Genomic DNA, 16,994 nt, shown 5'->3' with positions numbered 1-16,994 from the left:
TGGTATGCTGTACTTTTACTTTTTCCTTGGTTCCAATATTTTTTGATAACTTTCTTTTTTGACCCAGTGGTTGTTCAGGACTTTGCTGGAAAATTTACAAATACGTGAAAATTGAACCATCTTTTTTGTTGTTGTTTCTATCTACTTTCACACCATTGTGGTTGAAAAAGGATTCTGAGTATGATTTCAGTGTTCTTAAATCTGTGAAGACCTGTTTGTTGTCCTATCATAGGGTCTGTCCTGGAGAAGATACTTAGTGTACTTCAGAAGGAATGTATATTCTTTTTTTTTTTTTTTTTAAGATTTTATTTATTTGACAGAGAGAGACATAGCAAGAGAGGGAACACAAGCAGGGGGAGTGGGAGAGGGAGAAGCAGGCTTCCCACTGAGCAGGGAGCCCGATGCGGAGCTCGATCCCAGGACCCTGGGATCACAACATGAGCCAAAGGCAGACGCTCAATAATTGAGCCACCCAGGTGCCCCAGGAATGTATATTCTTCTCTTGGATGGAATGTTCTATAAATGATTTTAGGTCCATTTCCTCTAATCTATGGTACCTGTCCAATGTTTCCCTGTTGATTGTCTGGGTGATATATCCATTAATGAAAGTATTGAACTTCCTTCCTATTATTTTATTGGTATCTATTTCTCTTTTTAGGTATGTTGGTATTTATTTACCATATTTAGGTACTATGATTTTGGTAGATATGTTTATGATTGTTACAGCTCAATAAACTGATTTGTTATTTTATAATCTTTCTTGTTTCTTCTTAGATTTTGGGGGGTTAAAGTCTATTTAGCCTTATGTAAGTATAGGTGCTCTCAATTTCTTTTGGTTTCTACTAGGATGGAATATCTGTTTCCATTCCTTCTTTATGAGTCTATGAGTCCTAAAGCTGAATGAGTCTCTTATAGGCAGAATATTTTGGGTCTTGTTTATTTTAATTTTTTTAAAACCCATCCAGACACTCTGTGCCTTTTGATTGGTGAATTTATCCATTTACATTTAGAATTATTATTGCTATGTACATACTTGGTAATGCCATATTACAGTTTTCTGTTTATATTTCTATTTTTTCACTCTTTGTTTCTGCCTACTATTGTAAAGTGTTCCTTTCCCTTAGTAGTATGGTCTATTTACCCTTTATTTTTTGTTCCTACTGTAGATTTTTGCTCTGTGGTTACCGTGAGGCTTGCATAAGACATCTCATAGGTAAAACAGTCCATTTAAAGCTGATAACACTGTTATCAGAAGTTTCAACTTTTACTCCCTACCTTGTATATATTTGATGTCATTATCTACTTTTTAAAATATTTCTTATTAGTTAAAAAATAACTAGTTACTTTAACTCTTTATCATTGACTTTTATATTATAGTTAGGTGGTTAACATACCATCATATTATAGAGTTAGTTTTCTAAATCTTATTATATATTTACCTTTAGCAGTGTGTTGTATACTTTTCCATGTTTCCATGTCCCTGATTAGTTTATTTTCCTTTCAGCTAGAAGAACTCCTTTGAGCCCTTCTTGTACATCTAGTGATGAACTTCCTCAGATTTTCTCTGGAAAACTCCATTTTTTTTCATATCTGAAACATAATTTTTCTGCATAGAGTATTCTTTGCTGGTATTTCTTTCCCCCTAGAATGTGTCATTTCTTCTTCTCCTGGCCTATGGAATTTTTTCTGAGATAGCCACTGATAGGCCAATGGGGGCTCCTTTCTATGCTATGATCTTCTCCCTAGCTGCTCTTAGAATTCTCTCTCTATCCGTCATAATGTCTAAGTCATTATACTGGGTCTTTGAGAAAGACTTTTTGTATTGAGGTAACAGGGTGATCTATTAGCTTTGTGAACCTTGATGTCCAAGTCTTTCTGCAGGTTTGGGATGTTCTCAGCTACTATTTCTTTAAACTTTATGTCCCCTTCTCCCCTCTCCTCCTTCTGGTACTTCAGTTATTCTAATATTTGTATATTTGATGGTGCCCTATAGGTCATGTAGGCATTCTTCACTTTTTCATTATTTTTCTTTGTTCTTCTCTGGGTTATTTCAAAGTTCCTGTTCTGATTACTCATTCTGTCTTTTATTCTACTCTGCTGTAGGTGTTCTCTATTATATTTTTCATCTTATTAAATTCTTCAGCTCCAGAATTTGTTTGCTTCTTTTTTATGATTGCTAGGTCATTGTTAAATTTCTCATTTTGTTTGTGAATTATGTATCTGGTTTTGTTGATTTGTCTTTCTGTGTTTTCTTATAGCTCATTGAGTTTCCTCAAAACAGCTATTTTAAATTCTTTAGTAGCTAAATCACAAAATAGTATGCTTTTGAACTGAGTTATTTAAGAATTATTATTAACCTTTGATGACGACATGTTTCCTTGATTTTTCATGTTCCTTGGGGCTTTGCATCAGTATTTTTGCATGTGAAGCAGTAGACTCCTCAAATCTTTACTTGACATCTTCTGGTGAGAAATATTCTGTATTTGTCCTGCTTATGTGTGGTACTTTTCCAGCCTTGTGTGGATACATACGTATTCTCTGTACTTCTCACGGCAGGGTGCTTAAGGTTTTATGTCTTCCCTGGTTCTTACAACTCACCAGCCTGGTTATTGGAAGCCTGTCTTTTTTTTTTTTCCAGAAGGTGGCATTATAGTTCAAGTCTCTGGTCTTACTTGCCCACTGACCCTTGCCTCTTTTGTGAGCTACCTTACTGTCTACCAGAGCTTGCTCTCATAGCAGTATTTGCGAGTACACACAAGGAGCTTACCACAGAGTTGGGACAGATATGGGTTTAGCGCTAGGATTGTTGGGGGTATTGATGGATGCAGAAGGGAGATTCCTGGATGTGCTACTGCTAGATGCTAATGTGTGGACTTCCTGCTTAGTGAAGTCAGTAGGAACTGTGTTCCTTTAATACCATTTGATATTCTTATCTTTCCCTTTCCAGATCTCCGTCTTCCCAGACATGGAGGTTGTGTGTGAGCACTCTTAGTGTTCCTAGAGAGAAGTGGGTTTCTGGTACCGCCGGAGTAGGATGGTTGGATATTTAATCACTGCCCTCCTTTTTCTCTGTGGGAGAGGTTGTGGCCTCATCCAGTGCTACATTGTGGGGATGTCTCTAGCAGCGTTCTTTGTGTCCAAATTTGTGTACATGCATGCATTTTTCTGCAGTGGTTTGCTTGAATTCCCCTTTGGGAAAGCTGGACTTTCATTTCTCTCCTGTCTGTGGTTTTCTTCCCTGGTCCAAACCCTACATTTTTTCTCAGGTCTGGCAAGAGGGATTGGGGCGATTTTGCACCTCTGCTTGTTCCACAGCCCAACCAAGGTCTGTCTGCCTATTACCCGATGCATAAAAAGGCAAGACTGTTTCTGGTTTCCTCGGTGTGTGGTGCTAGATCCCACAAGTCTCACATGGGCACTTTTTTTGTGTATGGATAGATGTCTAAATCTTTCTTGAAAAGGTGGAATAAAAAGCAGCAATATCTTAGGCCATGTGATACTGACCCTGTGTTCAAAATACTGCTGATCTGAATAAACAGGCACAAGTTTTCAGGGGTATGTATCATGCATTTTTATTTTTTTATTTTTTATTATGTTCAATTAGCCAACATATAGTACATTATTAATTTTTGATGTAGTGTTCACCTATTCATAACACCCCTACCCATCACCCCGTTACCCCATCCCCCCACCCTCTCCCTTCTGTAATGCTCAGTTTGGTTCCCGGAGTCTGGTCTCTCATGGTTTGTCTCCATCTCTGATGTCTTCCCATTCAGTTTTCCCTCCCTTCCCCTATAGTCCTCCGTGCTTTTCCTTATGATGTTCCACATAGGAGGGAAACCATATGATAATTGTCTTTCTCTGCCTGACTTATTTCACTTAGCATAATCCCCTCCAGTTCCATCCATGTTGATGCAAATGGTAGGTATTCATCCTTTCTGATGGCTAGTAATATTCCATTGTATACATGGACCACATCTTCTTTATCCATTCGTCTGTTGAAGGACATCTCAGCTCCTTCCGTACTCTGGCTATTGTGCACACTGCTGCTATGAACATTCGGGTGCATGTGCCCCTTCTTTTCACTACATCTGTATCTTTGGGGTAAATACCTAGTAGTGCAATTGCTGGGTTGTAGGGTAGGTCAATTTTTAACGTCTTGAGGAAACTTCATACTGTTTCCCAGAGTGGCTGTACCAGCTTCATGCAGAATTTTAAATATAAAACTTGCTATGGAAGTACACTGTAGAAAATCATTCTAAACTCTTCAAATAATAATTTATGCATAAACTGTTTACAAACTTATTTTAATTGTCCCCTAATGATTTTATAGGAGAGCTACATCTCCAAAAGTCAAAACTAACCAAATATAATAGATTTATGTGGTAGAAAATTGTGGAGAAATTATTTTTTGAAGGGAAGGAAATAGAGAGCTTTAGAATTTGGAGAGAAACCTAGGTTTGAATTTCAATGCTATTATCTGATGCTTTGATTTTCAGCAAGTCAACTGAACACTCTAAGCATTAGATCCCTCAACTACACAAGAGATTATTCATATACATAAATCATAAAATGTACATCAAGCTTTTCATGTGGCTCCTCTCACATGAGCATTCAGTGAACAAGTATAATACTTATTAAAAGACAATTTAATATGTACATACACGTAAAAACAGGATGTAAAATTAGTTGAGCAGGAATCAAGTTCTGTACCCAATTTTTATTGTGTGCATACAACTTATTTCTGAATATATAGTATTTAAATGTTTCTATAGCATGCTTGCAAGAATTTAATAGGGTGATTAAAATTTTTCTTTATGCAGTTTTGAAAAAGTACAAAACGTTTTATATCATGAGAAAATAGAAATCTAGAAGACAACTTCTTGGTAGATTTTCAGGAGGAGGATATGATTTGGATATATAAGCAGAAAACTTAGTAATAAGAACTTGAAAATATACAAACCATTTGTCAAATAAATTCTTAAGATGTGAATTTTAAGGGCCTCCAAATCACAGAAACTTTATGAAAAAAGCTTTTTGATTTGTTATATTTAAACAGGTTTTAGCTTGGCTAAAATTGTAAATACTGCTTGTCCCATATTTTATACGGAGTTTTCCTTTTTATAAAGATATTTCATTTTGTTTTACAAGTTCTTGTTACATTCACCCTTCCCAATCTAAACTGCAATGTTGGAGAAAGGAATTGAATGAGACAAGAGAGAAAGCTCAATCATGTGTCCACTAATGGCTTACAAGTCTGAGCAATTTGTTTACTGCAGTCAGATTTGCCTTCATCAAGTGACGATTTAACATTCGATGAAAATGATTTCATAAATCTTCAAGGACAATAATTTCCGTCTCATTTCAGTTAACATGTAACCTGGAAAACACCATCTACTCTGTACATTTTAAATTTGAAAAAATAGAAAAGGGTTTCTGAGGAGCGGTTTTCAGAAAAGTGTACATGTTTTTATTTTAATGGAAGAGGAACATTTTTCATAGTGACAACTCTGTTATAATCCTCTGAGTCATTGAATTTTATAACTAGGAACAATATTAGCAATTAAATCCAAAGGTTTCACTTTACAGCTGAGTAAATGGGACCGATAGTGATGAAGTAACTTGTCCCAAGATACACAGTTCATGAGAGAGTCCTGGCCAAGACCTGGGGCTACCCAGAAGCTTAGGCCTGCTTTGTCCCCCAACCCAAGAATGTCACACACTGCCCTAAATAAATGTTCATATTTAAAGCCCAGGTGTCTACTAACAAATTGCATGGATATCAAAGATATTTAAAGTAGAGACTTAAGTTTTGCACATGCAACCTTAGAATAAATACCAGTGCAAAATAGCGATGTATTTATATTTGCACTTACTTCATTTTGTTTAACTCCTGTAAGTTAATTTTGCACATGTAAAACCACCAGACTTCTCAAATGTTAGCTACCTGTTTTTTTTGTTTTTTGTTTTTTAGTGAAGATCATGTTTAAAACTTAATAGTATTTATAGCTGCCTAATAATAGTTTTGGATCCTGGCTACCACTAGATGTCCTTTTATGTAACTTGGATCAATTTATTTTTGATGCAATGCTTGTCAATAACTACCTATTCTTTGGACATTTCATTCCATTAAACCCAAGTCATAAATGAGTGACATTTTGGGGTGCCGGGGTGGCTCCGTCGGTTGAGCATCTGACTCTTGATTTCCGCTCAAGTTATGATCTCTGGCTCATGAGATAGAGCCCTGCATTGGGCTCTGCACTCAATGGGGAGTCGGCTTGGAATTCTCTCCCTCCCCCTACTCTCTCTCCCACACTCTAAAATAAATAAATGAATGTTTAATAAATTGGGACCCTTCAAAGTATTAATGACAAAAGTAAAAGAAGGTATAAATCTCAAAACTTCACTAAGAGTTGCGTCATATATCTGCCACTTGTGCTTTTGATATGTTAACTCATGTTTTTTAAAAAGTGGTTGGTGAACATTTAAAAAACTGTTATGTGCATTTAAATATAACCCAATTTGTTATAAAGCCATGTATGTCCTGCATAGGACATTTAGAAAAGATAGGTAACCAAAATAAAGAAAAAAGATGTTCCTGTTTAATAGTCTTGAAATAATTGCATGATAAATATGTTAAAGCCTATATGTGAAGTATATTATCCATGTATGTATATATTTGCATACTATATTTATATACTATATACATTATATATACTAATATATATAGTAGATAAATTAGAACTGTCTTTAAAAATTTTTGCTGTTGCCTTAAAACCTTACACTTTTTTCCTAAATAGTTCAATTTATTTCTACATGTTAACTTTTAGACCTATTTTGTTACTTAATTTTAACAGTCTTTAAATTTCTGTTCTTTCTTGACAATGAAGACTATTATTTCCAGTACAGTATTTTCTAACCACCTTGTCCAAGTTATATAGCATAGCTGTGAACTATGTGAGGGTGAACCCTGTAAAAATAATCGAATGTAGAGAGCCATGCTGTATCAATGTGTTTGTCAATATATCCTTTATCTTATTTTTACAGTAAGCCTTTTTCCTTAGTTTTGATTTTATCTATTTAAAATTGAAGTATAATTATCATATATGTGCTAAATATTGAAAGCCAGCTTTTTGAAAATTGGTAAAAACAGAACTCATGAATGGATCACTTGTAAAATGAAATTGTCTCAATACCTGTATTAAGCACTTACTGATTGATGTTATAAATCAGAGTAATATACATTGCTCAAATAAAAAGTCTCTATAGAGGAAGATTAAACAAACATAAAACTATAACATGCAATGTTTTGTTAGGTTTAAGTGTACAACTGTAATTCAGTGATTCTAAACATTATTTAGTGCTCACCCCCATCAGTGTAGTCACCAGTTGTCACCACACAATATTGCCTACCTTTCCTCTGGTAAGCCCCCGTTTGTTCTCTGTATTTGAGTCTGGTTTTAAGTTCAACGTATAAGTGAAATCATACATATTTGTCTTTCTCTGACTTACTACACTTTACATAACACACTCTAGGTCCATCCATGATGTCACAACTGGCATGATCTCATTTTCTTGTGGCTAATATTCCATTGTGTGTGTGTGTGTATACACATATCCCACATCTTCTATATTCACATATCAATGGACATTTAGGTTGTTTCTATATCTTGGCTACTCTAAATAATGTTGCAGTGAACATAGGGGTGCATGTGTCTTTTTGAATTAGTGTATTTGTTTTTTTGGGGTTAATATCTAATAATGGACTTAGTAGATCACATGGTATTTTTGTCTTTGAGAAACCTCCATTCCATTTTTCATAGTGGTTGCACCAATTTACATTTCCACCAACAGTGCAGGAGGATTTCCTTTTCTCCACATCCTTGCCATCACGTGTAATTTGTCTTTTTGATACTGGCTATTCTTACTGGTGTAAAGTTCTACTCATTGTGGTTTTGATTTGCATTTTTCCTAACGCTTAGTGATGTTGATCATCTTTACGTGTGCTCTTAGGTCATCTGTAGGTCTTCTTTGGAAAAAAGGTGTGTTCAGGTCCTCTGCTTATTTTTTTAATCTTTTTTTTTTTTTGGTGTTGCGCTATACAAGTTCTTTATATATTTTGGATATTAATTTGCATATATTGAACCCCATTTTCTAGGTTGCCTTGTTTGCTGTGCAAAAGGTTTTATTTTGGTGTAGTCCTAATTTATTTTTGCCTTTGTTTCCCTTGCTTGAGAAGACCTGTCCATGAATGATGCTAAGAGTGATGTCTAAGAGATTACTGCCTATGCTTTCTTTTAGCAGTTTTATTGTTTCAGGTCTCACATTTAAGTCTTTATTCCATTTTGAGTTTATTTTTGCTTATGGTGTAATAAAGGGGTTCAGTTTCATTCTTTTGCATGTATTTGTTCAGTTTTTGCTGCCCTGTCTTTTCCCCTTTGTAGATCTTGCCTCCTTTGCCCTAGATTAATCGACCATAGAGATGTGGGTTTATTTCTGGGCTTCCTAGCCAATTCCATTGATTTGTGTGTCTAGCTTTGTGCCAGTATCATACTGTTTTCCTTAGTGTGGGTTTGTAGTATATCTTGAAATCCTGAATTGTTGTACCACCAGCTTTGTTCTTTCTCAAGATTGCTTTGGCTATTCAAGGTGTTTTGTGGTTCCATACAAATTTTAGTATTGTGTGTTCTAGTCCTGTGAAAAATGCAACTTTTATTTTGATAGGAATTAGACTGAATCTGTAGATTGCCGTGGATCGTATGAAAAAAAAATTGTTTAAAGGAAGTATCTATCATGTCCATTAGAGCCCCATCTTATAAATAAAATTATTTTTTGTAGTAGGAAGGATGCATATGTTTTGAAAAATGAAACAATTTTAATGAAACATATTCAAGTCCTTTTTCAAAAGTAATTCCTGTTTTAAACCTTTACTTATAACTTAGATGGTATAATACTAAAAAAAAATCTTCCTGATATTTTAGTGTTTAGTTAACAATATGCTTCTTCAAATAGTCTCATTTAATTCTTGCTACAAGGAAAGAGTAAATTGCTCTTTAAGAGTTTAAGCCATGTTAAAAATGACTTAAAAGAACAGAAAGACTTTAATATAATTTATTTCAGATATTCCCATCTTACTCAAAAGGTTTGTTCAGATTGCACAAGTTAGTTGTTTTGGGCGGAACACATTAACTCCTATATACAGTTTGTGTTCAAAAAAAAAAATGACCTATTGCTTTTCAGACTTGTATAGTCCTTCCTTCTCCAATACCATGACTGATCTTTTTCTAAGAAATTCTACTCCTGTAAGTAAATTAGAACACATTTATATAAAGTTGCTTTTCCTCTGATATTATACTTTGCTATTTTTATTCTTTATTCATTTATCAAAATTTCATTAATAAAATTTTGTCAGGAAATTGCTATATGTAAGAATGCATGAGAAACAAGAGTAAATATTTAAGACCCTTTCTCCAAATGAGTATGCATTTCAGTAGTGAAGATACAATATATACTCAACACACATTTTTAAATCTAATAAATATGAAGTTTTTTTTTTTAAATTTTACCCTAAGATGACTAACACGGCTCACTCATACTACTTATTCTTAATCTACCAGTAGAAACAGTTTACTGATTACCTTTTTGAAAGCCTATGCTTTGTTGTTTCTTAATATTAGCATGGGTTTTTTTCATCTTCCATGAAGAACTTGACAAAAAACCATCATACTTATAGAGAAAGGAATGAAACTCAATGAATATAAAAGGGCCAGATACACATCACCACTGTAACTCACAAGAATTACATTAAAGTAGTGCTTCACAAAGAACAGTGTGCCGATCAGTGGTGATGTGAGAGAGATGTAGATCCAGAGTCTTAAAAAAGTTTTACTGGAACACAAGGATGTCCATTTGTTTGCATGATGTCTCTGGCCACAATTGCACTAGAATAAAAAGAGTTGAGTATTTTTAATGAGAACTATATGTCCTGAAAAACCTAAATTATTTGTCACCTGGATCTTTACAGAAAAGGCTTGTTGTTAAATGTCACATATTTATGGTTATTAATTTTGGTTGGTAGAATGTGCATATTTTCACATCTATAATATTAATCTGGTTTCAATTTGGGGTAAGACTAAAGTAATGAGTTGAAAACATACTCATAGAGGTGATGCATAGATATGAGAATTATGAATAAAAATAAATTCGGTAATCTGAAGAATAAACAGTGTGCAGTACAAATTATATTTGTTTAAAAGCTTGGTAGCAGGCAACAGTAAAGATAGAATAATGAGTTGATGACAGATGTGTCTGTGGCCACAGGAAATCTGGTGGTCAGTCCATCTGAGACACACACATACAAACATGAGCTAATAGACCCCAAAATAAAGTCATAAAATTAAAGAATGTACTTGCCACTCATATAGGAAAATTATTCTGTGTAAGAAAATGTTTCTCAATACATAAAATTTTAACACTGATATTTTAATATGCTTTATTCTCAACCCCATTCTTTATGCAATGTAACATTTTGAACATATTGCTTGATGAAAAAAGGCTTTCAAAGTAAAAGTAAAATATATGCAAAGTTTTGGCTAAACTATATTTATATAAAACTATGAGCCAGACTTAATCTTACTTTTACCCCATGAAAACACTGAGAAATGCATCAGTAGTAGTATGGGGATATTTTGATTTCAATGAACTTGACCTCTGAACACTGTCATTGTCCTTTGGATAAGTAGACCTGAGGAAAGGGACTGTAATCTTATTCAGTTTTCCCAGCCCCTAATACAGTGCCTGGCATATGGTAGCATTTTGAACATTTATTGAATGGATGCTTTAGGAAGCATACATTTTTCTTGCCTTGATTTCCCCTTTTTTTCCCTAGATCTCCAAGTTTATTATAAGCAAATTAGTTAATGGCTTTTCAAAGATAGTTCATGGAATAGTAATGTTTAAGCTCTTTGGAAAAAAAAAAAGTGAAAAGTGTTTGACCCACAAAACTGTATAATTTGAGGTTTGGCTGATAAAGTAACATCATTGTATTCCTTCCCAACTGGTTCAGCCCTCTCTGCTCTTCCAGGTTGTTGGAGCAAATGCATCCTTGACCCAAAATGAAATGTTTCATCTACTAGTTTAAAGGCTGTTTAAAAAATAACGACTTTGCTTTTAGCAGTCATTGCTCTCCTCTGAAATACTCTGCTGATTCACAAAGCTGTCTGAGAAATTCATGATGTCGCTGCAATATCAGCCTGAATGAGGATAAAGTACCCATTTGGAGATCAGAAAATTTACTTTATTGGCTAAAGGGCTACTCCCCTTAGATATAAAGAAAGGCATTAGAAAATCTATTAAGACTGAGTTATACTCTGCAGCCACCATCTTTTCTTGTTACAATTAGTATTTCATTTTAATTGTGCTGCTATATAATTCCTGATGAAAAGATACTCAGTGTGAACTCTGAACAAGATTATTTTTTACTATAATAGACCATGTGTTCATGGACTAGTTCCCTAATCTTCTCTGGTTTATTAAAGGAGGTACAGGAATTTTTACGTGGTCAAGAAAGGGCATATTTTCACTGTTTTCCTCTTGCATCTACCTTTTTGTTGTATTGCCATAAAGGGAAAATGGATATATGCACCTTTTTCAGTCAAACTAGATTTTGTAATTCCTAGCAAATTAAAGTGTGGCTTCTCTCATTTATGGGGTATTCTGTAGAGGTAGTCACAGGAAGAATGGTCTTAGTTTCTTTTTAGAAAATGAAGATAGTTTCTTCTCCTGGAGCAAACAACTCATGTACTTATTCGACACTACATCACCTCTCCCATTTCTTCAGTGAGCAATTATTGAGCATGTAGTATAGGTATGTGGTTTTTTTTAAGCTCTGCTCATTAAAATATGAATAAAACATTCTCTGACCTAACAAGCTCAGAGTATTTTGAGAAGGACATGGAAGTAAGTAATGTATGTTCAGAGAATTTTGGGTGTGATCTCTACTCACTGAGAAGACGACAGGCTTTGCTGAAGCTCTGAGATTTAGAAGTGAACATGGATGGTGAGAACATTCCAGGCTGAGGAAACAGTGCTAGTAGAGGCACAGTGTCATTTAAAAAAAAGGGGGGGGGCACCAAAAGTCAGGTAGCAATGAGTAGTCTTCTGTGTCTCTGATGAGATAGAGAATACATGTTGGAGCCAGGCTTCTGAGAGTTGAACAAATGGTTAAAATGTTAGATTTTTTATTCATTAAGCAATGGGAAGTCATTGAAGATTTTTAAAGGGTAATAAAGGTCTGACTTAAACTTTAGAACGGTAACTCGTGGCTATATCGAGGAGAGGTTGGCAAGTCAGCAACAGAAAATATGGGAGAAATGCTAATTCGCTATTTTGGTAGCAGGAAAATAAAGGTTCTTTCACAAATATTTTTATTAAAATTATAACTGATGCCCTGGGTATTAGGTAAGAACAACTTTCATCACTCACAACTTTCATCACTCATTAGCGATGCCTTTAGTGATCTCTGGTCGCATTGTGTCCCACCCAAATTCATATGTTGAAGCCCTAACTGCAAATGGTACTGTTTGTGGCAATAGGGTTTTTTTTTGTTTGTTTGTTTAAGGGAGGTAATTAATGTTAAATGAAGTCATAAGGGTGGAGCCGTAATCCAATAGGACTGTTGTCCACCTAAGAAGAGTTAGACATACCAGAGATCTTTATAAGGCCATGCGATGCCACCACACAAAGCAGTGGTCTACAAGCAAGGAAGAGAGGTCTCACCAGAAACCAACCGTAATGGTAGTGTGATCTTGGACTCGGAGACTCCAGCACTGGGAGAAAATAAATGTTTGCTATTTAAGATAGTCTGTGGTGTTTTATTATGACAGCTAGAGAAGACTAATATAGGCCTGGAGTAAAACCTTCAACTTTCATCTTGCTTCTTTCTTTGTCTGTAGGAAGATAGGTTTCTAGGCCGAGGCATGAGAAACAAGGAAGCATTGATTACAACATCACTTATCTTATGGTGTCAGGGTAATTGAGGGGAATAAGGGAGTAGATTAAAATGCTATTGGTTTAGATAGAAACAAGTGGTTTAGCCACTTAGAGTTAGAGAAAGGAGAGAGACTTAGTTAAGACAACATCCTTTATTGCACCTGAAGTTCTTAAGCTTTCTTGATGATAATTCTGTCAAAAATAAACTCTTGGCTATAAAGAAACACTTATCTGTCAGTGAGGCATGTGGATTTTCCATCATGGACCTGACCTCAGTTATGTCCATGACTGCCCGGTCCTATTTCTTCTCCTTTATATCATGGATGCTGCCTCACTTTTCAACTGATTTCTTTTTCTTTCTTGTGATATTTCTATTACTCTAAGATGCTGTCTTTGGCTTCTTCTCTTTCCCCCTTCTTTTTTGGGTAGGAAAAGTATGTTGCTGGTGAGATTTCCAGTAAAATGCTTTTGCTTTGTAACTGAAATTTAGACACCTATAGTTTTGTACCGTTGAGTTCCCTGTACATGAATATTCATGAATGCCCTCTGGATAGTTCCAGTTAAATATCTTAAGAGCAATATAATTCATATGTGTAACCTTGGATAGGTGACAAAGCACTTTCATATATACTTAGGTATGTACCTGTTTTTCCTCTTATAAATAGTGTAAGGCATGTGTTACTAAGTCTATTTTATATTTCAGATGCTGACTCTCAAAGAGTTTAATTTTCCAAGTCATGAAATAAGTCAGAAAAGCAAAGAATATTCAGATGTCAAACACATGTTTAAGCAATTACAAAACTGGTCAAAGCACTTCTAAAATGGAAGTTTTCCATTTTCCAATGTAACCATTACTTCCAAATGGCCTTCCTTTCTCAAATGCCTTAGTTAACAGCACTGTCATTTCTTTAGTCAGGCTGTCATCAAGTCCAATACCTGGAACTCAATCAGTATTTGTAGAAAGTGCAGGGGAGGGATTCCTGGGTGGCTCAGTTAAGCATCCGCCTTCAGCTCCGGTCATGATTCCAGGGTCCTGGGATCAAGTTGCACATCAGACTCTTTGCTCAGTGGGGAGCCTGCTTCTCCCTCTGCCCCTCCCTGTGCTCTCTTCTTTTTAAGATTTTTATTTGTCAGAGAGAAAGTGCAGGGAAATGACTAAATAGTTCTTCAAGCTTATTTTCACTTTAATGCCTATATGAAATCACTTAAAGTTGTTACTCTATATTCTCCATTCCCACTGCATTCACTCAGAATATTGGAAAAAACAAAGAAATGAGCATGAGAAAACATGGCGTTTGGTAAGAAATACCTTCTTTTTCTTAAAGCCAATGGGAAAGTGTCACAAGTATGGAAAGATAAATTTATCTTCATAGTTAAATGGTAAAAATAAATCCTTGATTTTTACTTTTATACTGTTTACAAACTACATAATTACTACAAATAGGAATGATACTGGTAGGTGGTCTCTCGTGTTATTGGTCTTTCTACCAATTAAAAACTGGCATAAAATATAATACATTGCCTCATGGAGTCTTAAAAATTTAGGAAGTAATATTGGTGACTAGTGATAATAATAGAAGGAAGACTAAACATTTCCTAATCAAAATAAATGTTTATTCTGGTCTGGAGACTATTTCTTATTTGATCATCCTTGGAGAATATAAAATGTCAGAGCCATTATTTTTTATTAACTGGATCTGGCATGGGCATAAATAGCAAATTGAACTATCTTTTTTTTTTTTTTGGTGGCAGTGGGCATTAAGGAAAATTGGCTGAAAAATTATTCAGACTTAAAAAATACATCACAGATAGGTACTTAGAGCTGGGTGAAATTAAGTGTTAGTGTAATTTTTATAAATAAATAAATACTTCAGATAATTTTGGTAAAATAAAAATAACCTGGCTTGTCATACAAGGAATAGTTTGTATGTCTGGCTCATCACAATTTTAATTGTAAATCTCAGGAAATGCAGAATATGACAATTAGGTTAGGAAGTGCTCAATGGATTGCAGAGTAGTAAATTTTATTAAATTTCTCCATAAAATAACATTGACAAATAATCTAATACAGAGCTGCTTGTGTATTACTAGGTATTGCTGAAGGAACAAATAGGCAGCTCCAAATTCAGAGTTTGTTCTAATTTACATGTTGTTTTGTGATAAAATTTCACGTTATTTGGTTCTATTAGCTTAAATTTGAATGAAGGAATCGATAGGAAACATGGGAATAATTTGATATAAGCTGGAAGATTTGGGGAAAATATAAGTGGATTTTGGGGGCTTTCTCTTTAGGTGACTTGATACTTGAGGCTCAAATACCAACTGTTCTGTGTGATATGCTAGAAGATAACTATGGCACCTGTACTTGTCTATTCATATGAGTCAGCAATGTCCAACCTCACCCACACTAAAAACAGGTATAGTATCATGTTAGACTCAATAATTCCATTCCAATAATGTATTATGCTATAGCATTTCTAAAAGTTGACCCCAAAATGAATATGAGCTCTTTAAAATCACCTCTCATTAGATATCCCTGAAGTAGGAAAAATCACTTTGATATGGTTATTCTAGTACTAAGACAGCAATAATGCACTTTTTGCTTAGACTCACCTGTATAACACTCTGAAATATCTGTCACAGCTTTGATACTTGCTCCATGAGCCTAAAGGCTGGAGAGAATAAATGTAAATCTAAACTACAGCTGCATATCTGCCATTTGCATCAGACTCATTTTTCTTGATATTTAAATGGGCACAGATATGATTGATTATGTGTATTTTCTCACAGAAAGCAAATAGGCTGTGATTCTGAATTTTGGATCACTACCCCGAATTAGCCAAAACTAAATATGTATTTGAATCATATTTTTGCCTTGAAATCTCCTTAAAAGTGTAAATATTTAAGTGCCATGCAAATGCCTCTTGAGGATTTCTCTAGTACTGTAGGATGGTATAATATTGTAAGGGACTAAATGTTTATATTCCTCAAATTCACATATTGAAGTTCTAACCCCCCAATATGAGGATGTGTGGAAATGGGGCTGAAGGGTAGAAAAATGTGCCACCCTAGCATATTGATTATTTTGACCTAGAGGCACTTGGAAAACAGTGGATGCAGGGAGACACTTTCTCTGAGCTCTATCTGCCTGAGGACAGATTCTCCAAAAGGAATTCGTTTGTTATAAATGTACCCGGGAGCTTAATCAACTATGGAAGTTGACACTTCTCCCAGGAAAGGAGATTAGAAGTCGACACCACACACTGACAAACTGTCACAATCATATCTCCAGTCATCTTTCCTAAAACCCTTCTACCCTGCCCTAGAGGGCTATATCCTCCCTCCCCTGTACCTATTACTAAGGATATTTGAGTCTGAATTTTAAGTCACCTTGGGGAGTTACTCATTTTTCCTCTGGGTATCTTTCATATGTACATGAGGTAATTTTTTTTTTTTTTTTTTCCTCTTACAGATGCACCCTATTCAAGAACTCAAAGTTAGAAGGGAGAAAACTGTTCTCCTCCCTTACAGGGTCTGTGGGAGGTAATTAGGTTTACATGGGGTCATGAAGTTGGCGATAGTTCCTAAGTTTGTTTCTTCCCTCTCTTTCCAATATCCAGAGATACATCCAGAAGGCAGCTGCCTGCAAGCCAGAAAGAGAACCCTCACCTGGGAACTGAATTGGCCAACACCTTAATCTTGGACTTCTCAGCCTCCTGAACTGTGAGAAATAAATTTCCTTTATTTAAGGCACCTCATGTATGTTATTTTGTTATGGCAGTTTGTGCTAAGACAGTTTACCAATAATCTTAATCATAACTTTGGGTTATTTATAATCCTTATTTGTTCTTGACACAGGGCCATACATATAGGTCTCAGTAAATAGTTAATTTCTCTAAATATTTTCATTGAAAAAGTTAGAAACTGACTCATCAGCTTTCTCTTCTTCCTTGCCTAAAAGGCACAAAAAGAAAAGTAATAATAGTACCCAAAAGGTGAAGAGG

Source organism: Eumetopias jubatus, unplaced genomic scaffold (genome assembly GCF_037043125.1).
Source record: "Eumetopias jubatus isolate StellerSeaLion01/CBP00866 unplaced genomic scaffold, mEumJub1_p1.0 scaffold_14, whole genome shotgun sequence".
Taxonomy (NCBI): Eukaryota; Metazoa; Chordata; class Mammalia; order Carnivora; family Otariidae; genus Eumetopias; species Eumetopias jubatus.
This window is presented reverse-complemented; position numbering follows the sequence as displayed.